A 12,563-nucleotide genomic window follows, 5' to 3' on the forward strand; every position below is an offset into this window, starting at 1 on the left:
GGAAACACTCTAAAAGCAGTAAGCTGGAGCAACCATAGTAGTAACCTCATTTCCCATCTTTAGGCATCACTATTCTTTATTGTCTGATATCCAGTGTCTTGAAAAGTGTTGTTTCATATATCTTGTTTAATTTTTTTGGTTGCTTCACATAGAAGGGTAAATCTGGTCCATGTTACTCCCTGTTGGCCAGAAGTGGAAGTCACAGCCATTATTTTATTTTTTTTTAAGGATGCATTTTTTAAAGATTTATTTTAATTTAATTTAATTTAATTTAATTTTATTTTATTTTATTTTATTTTATTTTAAAGATTGTATTTATTTATTCATGAGAGACACAGAGAGAGATTGGCAGAGACACAGGCAAAGGGAGAAGCAGGCACCATGCAGGGAGCTGGACATGGGACTTGATCCTGGGTCTTCAGGATCATGCCCTGGGCTAAAGGCGGTGCTAAACCACTGAGCCACCCAGGCTGCCCTATTTATTTATTTTAGATAGAGAGAAAACACACACACACACACACAAGTGAGAGGAGGGGCAAAGGGTGAGGGAGCAAAGCAGACTCCCCACTGAGTGCAGATCCCAAATGGCCATCTCATCACCCTGAGATCATGACCAGAGCCAAAATCAAGAGTCACATGTTTAACCTACTGAGCCACCCAGGCACCCTGCATAGCCATTATTTTTCACATATTTTTCTCTCCTGTGCTCTCTCTGTTTTCCTTCTGGGACTCAATTACACATGTATGTTAGGCATTTTCATATTGTTTCACAGGTTTCTGAGGTTCTCATCCTTTTTCCCCCATCTTTATCTCCTACTTCTTCAGATTGACAAATTCTACTGATTTATCTTTCTTCCGCCACTTCCATTTTGCTAAATCCATTCACTGAATTTTAACTTTAAATATTGTATTTCATATTCTAGAATTTTCATTTAAATTTCTCTGCTGTGAATTTCTATTTTTTCATTTGTTACGAGTTACATTTTCCTTTGCTTTATTCAGCATAGTTGTAAAATCCATTTTTAAAACCTGCCTGCTGTTTCCAACATCCGGGTCATTTGGGGGTTCAGTCTCTTTGTTCTCTCTTCTTTTGAGAATGGGTAATATTTTCCTGTTCTGCTTTGCGATGTATTTCTTTATTGTAGCCTCACATCATGAATTCTGTAATTTAGAAACTGAGTTCTGCTTTATTCCTTCAAAATGGTTGAATTTTATTTTGATTAACTTGGTTGGTCTTCTACTGAACTCTATGCTGTTTGGAGTCTGTTATACACATGCATGGATAAGGCTTGACAAGAGATTGAACAAAGCTTGGCAAAGCTTAAACACAGAATTAGAGGATCCCACTCCCTTTCTCTCACTTTTTCAGGATTTCCTCCAAGACTCTCCAATATCTCTGGTAGCTCTGAATTCTGTTCTCATTTCTTCAGGACAGAAAAAGTACATGTTTTCTCTCATAATCTTAGCCATTCAAAGTGGTGCCAACTTCAAGCTGCTCTTAGGCTAAAAGCCATTTTAAAAGGGAGGGTCCCTCCTTCCAAATGCTGCCTTCTCTCTAAAATTGGCCTGTGTTTATTCACTCATTAGTGAGGTGATTGTTTTTCGTATCAGTGGAAAAGGATTGGTGCCTTCAGGAATTTTTGTTGTTGTTGTTGTTTGTTTGTTTGTTTGTTTTGCCTTCAGGAATTTATTGTTGAAGTGTTGTCCTATCCTCTGCGTTCTCTCTTTTCTCCTAAAGATTTCCTCCTATTATTCATTTGAGTCCCTTTCTTTCACATTAAAACTGTTCTTAAGTAATCCTTGGTTGCATTTTCTTTCTTAACAGTGACACTCTAAAAGGCAGATTAGAAGATCCACACGGGTGGCTGTACCAGTGAGTGGTAGACTTTCCCTAAAGGTAACTTTGCCAAGATTTTTTCGTCATTTTGATGGTGGGCCTTCAAATGTGCATATCTACATGTCTTTTTTTCTGGGGCTGGTCAATTATATGGTCAAATAGCTTAGAAATAATTTCCATACTGAAAATCTATTAATTGGGTGGTTGTCAATCATATAACTATAGATCTTTAATACAATTCCACCTTCAAATATAATGCATATACTTTATTGCTACTCTCCTGTGTTTTTCTCACTGAACCTATTGACTTAAGTAAATATTTAAGTTTAAATATAAAAAAAAGACAAGTAGAACTTCCTCAAATTTTAAAAGTTGGTTTAAGTGCTGGATGATGGCATCATATTTCAATCATCTCTTATTTTCATTGGAAATTTATTTCCTCCCCAGTAAGAGAGGCTACTTTGTCACATGTATTCTATGTTACAGCTGTCCAAAACTATTTCTATTCTGTCAAACAGATCTTATTCTTTCACACTTTCATGACTTTACACAGAATATACTTTCTTCTTAAAATGTCCCTTTCCTTTCTCTGTTTGGCTACATAATTTCTACTTTCTCTCAATATCCAGCATAGTGATCTCTTCTGTGAACACCTCTGACTATTCCAGACATACAGTTTAACTTCTTCATCCCTTTCATACTTAACTGAAGTAGGGCATCTACCTCTGTTGAAATACTTATTGATTTTGTTTTAATAACTTTGTATGTCTCCTTTACTAGTTCGTGAATGCTCTATAGTCAGAGACTCACACAATTTTATGAACCCATCTTACCAACCAAGACTGTCTCCACTGATGACCAGAGAGGTCCACATCAATTACATTCAATGTTCTCTTGTGGCAAGAATCAGATTACCCCAGAAGAGAACTTAGACTTGTACTATGGAATAGCATTTAGTTAAAAAAATACATAAATACACACACGTGTGTGTGTCCATGTGTATATGTGCATTATTATCAGTATTTTAGGAGAGTATTATCTGAAGCTATTTCATATTCAAGTATTTAAAATTCTAAGTGATGATAACTTAGAGCCTCTATCTGTAAACTCAAATGTATGCATTATAGGTAGCCCGGAATCTGTTAACCTTTATCTACTATGCTTTCTGCTGTGAAATTTAATAGGAGAGGGTTGGTGGTTTCTGTAGTGAATTTGCAATATGTTTCCATTTTGAAATATTGTGTATGCATGTGTGCAGGTGTCAGCTGGATAATATATATAACAGCTTTTTAAGTATTACAGATTTTACACAATAATAGAGATGGAATCACTACTTATAAAATAATTGGTGGAAGCTTATGTTTCAATTAAAAGTGACAAACCCCAGGCCCAGCCTATAGAGTGAGCCCTGAACAGCACTTTTCCCAGATCTTTATGTTACTAAACTGTTTGCAGGAGAGCCCAGCAGCTGTTGTGTGAATCTGCTGAAGTATTAGGAAAAAATATTCTCCAAGTAAGTTTAGCTTAAAATTCTGTAGAATTTTTTGAGGATTGTGAATAGATATAGCTATAAGAAATGTGACATGATAAAGAAACAAATGCTTTTACAGATGCAATAAGACTGCTTTAAGCAGCAACTTTAGCCATCCTGGAAATAAACAAAAAGGGAAATTACAGGCATGTCTATCTTCACTTTAAATGTACCTAGTGTAAGTTTCATAACCATCAAATGAAATAGTTCTCTGAAAATAAGTGTGCCACTAATTTCCTGAGAATTCTTACAAATTTCCTCACTCCAAATGTGAAAAAAATTAATATTTAAAACCATGAGAATGTTTACCTAACCAGATGGAATCTGGAGAATCAAAGAAACAGGAAAAAAATTATAAAACATGATCAAAACAAACATGCTAAAGCTTTGTACTCATGAACATATGCAAATATGATATGTGCGTGACTACCAGAAGGCAGGATTGGGGGTGGGAAGTTAACCATGGTTGAGTCCTTGACTGCAACCCCTTCAAGACTGAAATGCACTGGCTGTGCTCCACTGAATCTGGTGTGGGGAGGGCAGCTTTCCTCCATCTAGTCTCTCAGTTAAGGACTTTGCAATCGCCTATGGTGGGACCTGAAAGATCTCTTATAAAATTTTGGCCTGAAGCTGGATTCCCCTAAATGCCAGTCTAAATAATTGGTATTCAAATGCAATGTTCTGTTCTAAGGACTAGCTCAATCCGACCTCATCTATGAACATAAAAAAAGAATTCAAAGTGAGATAGGTGATTCAATAAGTTATACAGATCAGTTAATAGCCTTGGAGTTAATATCGAGCTAAGTAGATCATTACTGTATTTTTAGATATTTGTTTTTAATTTTTAATTCAAATTCACTTATTTAAATATTAAAATAATAATAACCCCACACAAAAATAATCAATTGATCTCTGACAAAGATGCAAGAAAAATTCAATGAAAAAAGAATGGTCTTTTCAAAAATTGGTACTGGTACAATTCCACATCCATATGCAAAACAAAACAAAACAAAACAAAACAAAAGAACCTAGACACAGACATTATACCTGCCATGGAGATTTACTCAAAATGGATTACAGACCTAAATATCAAATTTAAAAATATAAAACTTCCAGAAGAAAACATAGGGGGAAACGTACAGAACCTAGTGGATTAGTTTGCTAGGGCAGCCAAAGCAAAATACCAAAGACTGGGTGAACTGAATGACAGAAATGTATTTTCTCACAGTTCTAGAAGGTGAAAATCCAAGAACAGGTATTGGTAGGTTTGGATTCTCCTGAACCCTCTCTTTTTGGGTAGCAGATGGCTGTCTTCACACTGTGACTTCCTGTGGTCATCTCTCTGTGCACACATATCCCTAATGTCTCTTCCTTTTATAAAGATGGAGATCACATTAGAGTAAGGCTCCAACCTAAAATCCAAAAAAATGACAATACCAATTGCTGGTAAAGATGTAGAGAGTTGGAGCTCTTACTAATTTTTGCTGGGAATGCAAAATGATACAGCCACTTTGAAGACAATTTGGCAGACCATTCCATTTACAGCTAAACACAGTCTTACCATATGATTTGGCAATTGTACCCCTAGGTATTTACTCAACTGATATGAAAATTTATGTCCACAAAAAACACCTTTGTCCAATTGTTTATATATCTTTATTCATAATTGCAAAACCTAGAGGTAATTAAAATGTTCTTCAATCCATTCAATGGAATACTGTTTAATGATAAAAAGCAATGTGCTATCAGGAATGAAAAGACTTGGATGAATCTTCAATACATATTGCTGAGTGAAAAAGCCAATCTAAAAAAAGTTACATACTTTATTATCCCAATTATATGATATTCTGGAAAAGCCAAAATTATACAGATGTAAATGTATCAGTGATTGGGTTTGGATTGGGGATGGGGAGCCATCCCTAATCCCCTAGGGATAGTGAAGCACAGAAGATTTATTTAGACAGTGAAGCTCTTCTTTATGATATATAATGGTGGGCATATGATGCCATGTGTCTGTCAAAACCTATTGGAACTTTACAGCCCAAAGAACAAACCTTAATATATGCAGATTTTAGAAGATCACTTAGGCAATTCAGAGATCTCAGAATGAAATCAGATGGTGACAAAAATAATCTAACTGAAACTGTTAAATTAATCAAACAAGCAGGCCATTAGACTAAGGTGGCTTTATTTTATTTTGCTATTTTATTTATTTTTTTACTTTTTAAAAGATTTTATTTATTTGTTTGACAGAGAGAGCAAGCAAGCACAAGCAAGGAGAGTGGCAGAGGGAGAGGGAGAAGAGGGTTCTCTGCTGAGCAGGGAGCCCAACATGAGGCTTGACCCCAGGTCTCTAGGATCATGACCTGAGCCAAAGGCAGACATTTAACCAACTGAGCCACCCAGGGGCCCCAACTGAGGTGGCTTTAATGCCTTAGTAGCCTATATAAGCAAACCAAAATTGAAGCCTGAAATTCCTCAAGGTTGAGGAATCAAAACCTAAGGACAACCAATCACAAACAGCCAAATGGGCTTTCCCAAATAAGGCAACTGCTTAAGCTACAGCCAATCAAATCATTTCCTTGCTTTGCTTCCTCATCATCTCTTTCCCCTGGCTCCTGTTGCTGGAGCACTTCCAACCGCTTCCAGTTGGCACTACCCAACTCCAATTTGATTTTCTTCAAATAAACTCTTCAAATGCTCAAAAAGCCTCAGTTTAACAATTTTGCAAATGTATATAACCTCCCTGGGGGAATGAAACACGAAATAAGCGAGACGGGGGAAAGGCACCTACCTGAGTAACTTTGGAAATTAATAGGCTGTAGGACCAAAGGCAAAGAGACTTCTACAAAAGCACTATACTTTAATTAATAAAGTTATTTCCCATAGGGATGCAGGTTATTAGTTCTGAAACCTGAGTAGATACTTGAACAGACACTTCACCAAAGACGATATATGGTAAGCAACTCAACACATAAAGTGATGTTCAATATCACTAGCTATAAGGGAAATGCATCACAGCACAAACATTAGAATGGCCCAAATTAAATTTACCCTCCAGGGGTGCCTGGGGAGCCCAGTCGGTTAAACATCTGACTCTTGATTTTAGCTCCGGTGATGATCTCAAGGTCGTGAGACTGAGCCTCACATGGGGCTCCACACTTAGCACAGAGTCTGCTTCTGATTCTTTCTCCTTCTCCCTCTGCCCCTCCTGCTTGTGCTCTCTCTCTCAAATAAGTAAGTCTTTAAAAATAAATAATAGGGATGTCTGGGTGGCTCAGTTGGTTAAACATCTGTCTTTGGCTCAGGTCACAATCCAGGGCCCTGGAATTGAGCCCGGCGTGGGGCTCCCTGTTCAGCGGGGAGTCTGCTACTCCCTTTTCCTCTGCCCCTCCTCCTTTACTCATGCTCTCTCTCTCTTTCTCAAATAAATAAATAAAATCTTTTAAAAATGGGACATCTGGGTGGCTCAGCGGTTGAGTGTCTGGCTTTAGCTCAGGGCGTGATACCAGTTCAGGCATCGAGTTCCACATCAGGCTCCCTATGAGGACCCTGTGTCTCCCTCCGCCTATGTCTCTGCCTCTCTCTATGTCTCTTATGAATAAATAAACAAAATATAAAAATAAATAAGTAAAGGCTGCTTTTCAAAAAAATCTTAAAAAAAATAAAGTATACAAATAAACAAATAAAATTTTTCACCAAACCAAAGGGTGGTGAGAATACAAACCGGAACACTCCTACAGTGCTGGTGGGAATGCAAAATAATACAAGCACTCTGGAAAACTGTTTTCGGTAAGGTTAAACACAGACTTCACTGTATGCCAGTATTCCCTCTCTTGGATATTTACCCTAGAAGAATAAAACATTATGCTCACACACAAACCTATATGTAAATATTTATAGCAGCTCTATTACAATTGCCAAAATCTGGAAACAGCTTGAATATCTTTCACTGGATGAACGAATAAACAAACTGTGGTCCATCCATACAATGGGATACTACTCAGCAATAAAAAGAGGGGATTTTAAAATTTGATTTAATTTTAATTAGTGGAAATTTGACTTTAAAAACTGATATTTGATTTAGTTCTTGAAAAATTTTAAGGTATGTTTGGAACAACTTGGGTATATGAATATTCTTTTTCAACTGTGAATCTTATGAAATCTAAATACAGATGAAGTACATCTGATAAAATTTAACTTTCAAATCAAGATGTGTTGTAAATGTAAAATTATAATTGGATTTTGAGCACTCAGTCCAAATGAAGAATATAAAATATATTACTCACTTTTATATGGATTGCATTTTACAATGATAAGATTTTGGATTTATTTGGTTCAATAAAAACATTATTAAAATTAAAAAATAATAATGACATAAAGAACCATGTAAGTTATCACATAGTGGATATAAGGATGTATGAAAGAATGAAACAATAGTAGTAAAACAGAGAGTGCTAAAGGGCTTTGGGAAGATACAAGAGATAAGAGAAGGATTTAGGAGGGAAGATGATTGCAGTTAGCCCACCACAATGACAGTGGTGCTGAACTGATTAATTTAGGCTCTGAGGTTCCACTCACCAAGTATTAAACTAATTTTTCTTTTAATAAATTGGCCTATGGAGATCATTGAGATTAGCATCTTTTTAAAGTTAATGAAGGGTAGGCTTCTAAATGTTTCTGTATGCTCTTTCAATAAATTGCAATGTTCCTTCAGAGGGAGAAATTGAATTAGGAGGTGATGAATTAACATCTTAAAGGTGTAAAACCAGTTTTCAAGGTCAATGCTATATGTGAGGTTGGTGGGTCAAATTTTGCTAATTTAAGAGAAGGGAGTTTAGGTTCCTTTATGACTTAACATCATATGCATTTTCATTGTTTGGAGGCATCCCTCTATCTTTTTATTTTCCTAGAATGAAGCCTTTATGCTTTTGGGTGAAGTAAACACGGTAGTGTGGTCTGGTCTTAGAATCCCTTCCTGTCCATGCTTGACCCAGAATAGCATTCTGATACTTCATTTATTATTACAGACATTCTTTGCCAGTATATAGTGTATACAATGAGATTCAAAATTCAAATCAAATTTTAAAATGGGTGTTCTTGTCTGTTTCTCTGTAATAATAAAAAAAATTTCCTTCAGATACATGTTTTTTTAATCAGTGATTGAATCTCTCTCACTTTTCCAGATTCTGATAGAAGACAATCTGTGTCCCAGTTAATAGTGCTGGGAAAAATACAAGGACAGAAGAGAGTCAAGTAATGGGTTTAGTATTTATTAGCCTTTTCTTCTGTATAACTAAATAATGGCTCTGAGTCACTGTTCTCTTCAATGCTTCTCAGATCAGGACAGGGTTGAGGAAGACTGTAAGACATATGAAGGAATCTGAATATGATTTATTTATGCACATGTAAGGTGACCCTCCCTCCCACTCTCCTGATTACTCATGCCACATGAAAAATTTGCTAGTTGTTTCTATTTCTCCTTATAGAAAGGACTTAACCAAACACACAGATTCCAAGAATAATTTGGTCAAGATATACTTTTTTTCTTTTAGTTTTTTAATATCAGTAATAGGTTTCATTTGATTTTATGAGAACATTTAAACATTGCTATGATGCATGAAGCTATTTCTGTACTTTGTGTCATTATTACATTTTTAAGGTTATGTATTAAAAGTTAATGGTTTGTTTGGTTTTGGAAACTCAACTAACAATTAAGTGAAACTAATTAATCTGATAATAATGAAAAAGAAGATGACAGACTCAGATATTTGTATTGCTATTATTTTTTGAAGCAACAAAAGAGCCCCTTGTATATTTTTATACAAAGATTTTTAAAAATGAAGTATTAGACTGTCTGATATCTGGACCCCAAGCTCCTTTTCAAAACTCCTTATTCTCTTTCTCCAATTAAACCAGATGGTTCTGCTCATTATTGTCTAGAACTCTCATCTTGGTTGGCACTTTTACTCAAATCATTCCCCCAGTTAAATATCACGCGCCACTCCACCTTGAAATCTACAAATCTTTGAAGCTTTGCACCAGTGGCACCTCTCTCTTTCTTCTGGATCTGCACCCATGGCTGCTACTCAGTAGTGTATACCAGGTGGCATCCATTCTGATTGGTTAGCTCTTTTTTTTTTTAAGATTTTGTTTATTCATGAGAGACAGAGAAAGAGACGCAGAGACATAGGCGGAGGGAGAAGCAGGCTTCATGCAGGAAGCCTGATGTGGGACTTGATCCCAGGTCTCCAGGATCACCACCTGAGCCAAAGGCAGACCCTCAACCGTTAAGTCACCCAGGCGTCCCAGCTCTATATTTTTATTCACTGGAAATTATGCCATATCTATTTTTAATTTTTAAAATTTTACTTCTGCTGTCCATCATTAATTCAATGAGTATTCATTGAGCCTCTGTTCTACACTCTGGGGATAAATAGTGCATAAAAAAATCAACTCAGTGTTTCCCCTCATGGAGCTTATACTATAGCAAGCTTTCATTCACATATTTGACCACATTCTAATTCTAATATATCTTGGTAATTATATTTATACAGGTATAGATCTTGTGACTTAACTATATTTCAAACACTTCTAGGATTGTCTCAATCATTGTGTCCGACATAATGTCCAGAATAGAGCTTACAAAAACAGAGTCAAAGAAACCTAGAGGAATCTTTGGAGATTAAAAAAAAAGGTTGAATTACAGAATAGAAAATTAACAGGGAGATAAATTGTCAAGCCTATAGTCACATGGTGAAGCATTCCAAGCAAACTGGTTGATTTGATAAACTTGAAGAAATCTCTGGTTCAAACTGTCATGAGAGTCTTTGCCAAACCATCTCCCTCATTTGCTGGTTTACATTTTTCCTCAGTAGTTTATTCAGTAACAGATTTTCAGAGGCATATTCTCAATGAATCTCTCTATTTTTACAAATGGGAAAATGAGCCAGAAGACAATTTGACAATTTGATTTGTTCAAGAACATATCAGCTGAATATAGACAAGCAACAGCAATAGCAGCAAAAATCTACATAAACTATAATTTGTTTTTTTACAGGGCAGGGAGCAGAAGCATAACTTGTACTGATGAAGAACAGAGGCAAACCTGATTAATCAAAACATAGTCATGAGGGACACCTGGGTGGCTCAGTGGTTGAGCATTTGCCTTTGGCTCAGCGCATAATCCTGAGTCCCGGGATCGAGTCCCCACATCGAGCTCCCTGCATGGAGCCTGCTTCTCCCTCTGCCTGTGTCTCTCATGGATAAATAAATAAAATCTTAAAAACAAAACAAAAAAACATAGTCATGAAATAAAATATAGTGCAAAAACAGATACATACAAAGCCATCTGACTTTGAAGTATAACACTCACAGATTTTAAAATTCATGATTTTAGCCAGTTTAGTACTTCTAGCCCAGGTAAGATGGCTTAGACTTTATTTCTCTCTGCTTTTTCTGACTTACTAATAGTTGTAAACCCCAGAAAGAATACACAGGCAACTGAAGGAGAACTCTGAAAGCCTGTAAGAGGAAGAAGAACTGGTTTGGGACCCCAACAACTGGAGGAATAACAAAGCTGTCTCCACCCAACGAGCAGCAGAAACTCACCCAGGTCTGGTGTTTTCTGATATCCAGTCTAGCAACAGAAGGAAGAGCTCAATAAGTTCATTCCTCCTCTGAATTGAAGATGAGTCCCACCAACACCACCAGACAAAAAAAACAAGAGCCTGGATAATTTAAGTGGCCATAAAAAGGGTTTAAATCTCAAACGCTCCAGATGTAGGAATTCACCCAAAAAGCTTAGCGATATGGTGACTTTTTTTTTTTTTAATTGCATGGCCATAAAAAAAAAATTAAAAAAAAATAAATCGCATGGCCATGATTCTTCTCACTGTATATCAGAAATACATTACTGTATTGGAGGTCATAGAGATGAGAATTCCACTTGTTTCCATATTTAAAAAATATTTTATTTATTTATTCATGAGAGACACAGAGAGAGAGAGAGAGGCAGAGACACAGGCAGAGGGAGAAGCAGGCTCCACGCAGGGAGCCCGATGCGGGAGTCGATCCCCGGTCTCCAGGATCACATCCCAGGCCAAAGGCGGAGCTAAACTGCTAAGCCACTGGGGCTGCCCTGTTTCCATATTTTAAGGTCTTATTTTTACACCCGCTTTACTTGGGGACATCGCTACAATATGTCATAATATTCAAAAACTATTGACTGACATGATCACTGACTGCTTGGCAGTGAAGGTTCTCCCCATTCTTTCAGGGTACTTCTACGTAGAACCCTGCCAACATAGCCAGCAAATTCTGGATTGTACTTATGTTGACTATTGTATTTCCAACATAATTATTTTTTGGAATTGATTTGTAGCATCACTAGGAAATTCTGGCATAGAACTCCACATTTTTTGTTGAGCCTACATTAAACTTTAATGAATATAATACAGGGAAATTGGCCTTGTGATTTAAGACAATAGCAGGAATAAAAATTTATGAGTTTACAGGTGCTCTTTCAGTGAATATATGAAGACAAATGTTCCAAAATTTTAGGAGTGCTTGGGTGGCTCAGTTGGTTAAGTGTCTGCCTTCAGCTCAGGTCATGATCCCAGGGTCCTGGTATCAAGTCCCACATCAGGCTCCCTGTTCAGTGGGGAATCTGCTTCTCTCTCTGCCTGTTGCACCCCCTGCTGTGCTCTCTCTCACTCTGTATCTGTCAAATAAATAAATAAAATCTTAAAAAAAAAATCCAGGGGATCCCTGTGTGGCTCAGCGGTTTAGTGCCTGCCTTTGGCCCAGGGTGTGATCCTGGAGTCCTGGGATCGAGTCCCGCATTGGGCTCCCTGCATGCAGCCTGCTTCTCCCTCTGCCTCTCTCTCTCTCTGTGTGTGTGTCTCTCATGAATAAATAAATAAAATCTTAAAAAAAAAGAAGAACCAACTTTAAAAAGATTACAAAATTTTGTATGTGAACTTCTATTTAAAAATACCTGTCCCTGTCTTTAACATTTTTCTATAATAAGACAAATTGTATGCTTCTGTTTTACCTAAGTAATCCTAGAATTGGGAATTTATGGAGTTTTTTTTCCCCCCATGGATTGTTTTTATGCTTAGAACCAAAAAAGAAGAAATAAATGAAGAAAAAAGTGGCTAGAGTCTAGTGGAAAACATTATGCATAAATGAGTT

The 12,563-nt window shown here is 36.7% G+C and overlaps 1 long non-coding RNA gene across 2 annotated transcripts in view; it reads left to right on the top strand.

The window, feature by feature from the left end:
• Positions 1–12,563, top strand: part of LOC144300531 (uncharacterized) — a 55,379-nt gene that overhangs the window by 28,858 nt on the left and 13,958 nt on the right. For both annotated transcript variants that reach the window (XR_013367203.1, XR_013367202.1), the window contains exon 2: positions 1,826–1,897. This is a non-coding gene — a long non-coding RNA (uncharacterized LOC144300531). The remainder of the gene's footprint in view (positions 1–1,825; positions 1,898–12,563) is intronic.

This window comes from Canis aureus, chromosome 28 (assembly GCF_053574225.1).
Source record: "Canis aureus isolate CA01 chromosome 28, VMU_Caureus_v.1.0, whole genome shotgun sequence".
In the NCBI taxonomy this organism is placed as follows: Eukaryota; Metazoa; Chordata; class Mammalia; order Carnivora; family Canidae; genus Canis; species Canis aureus.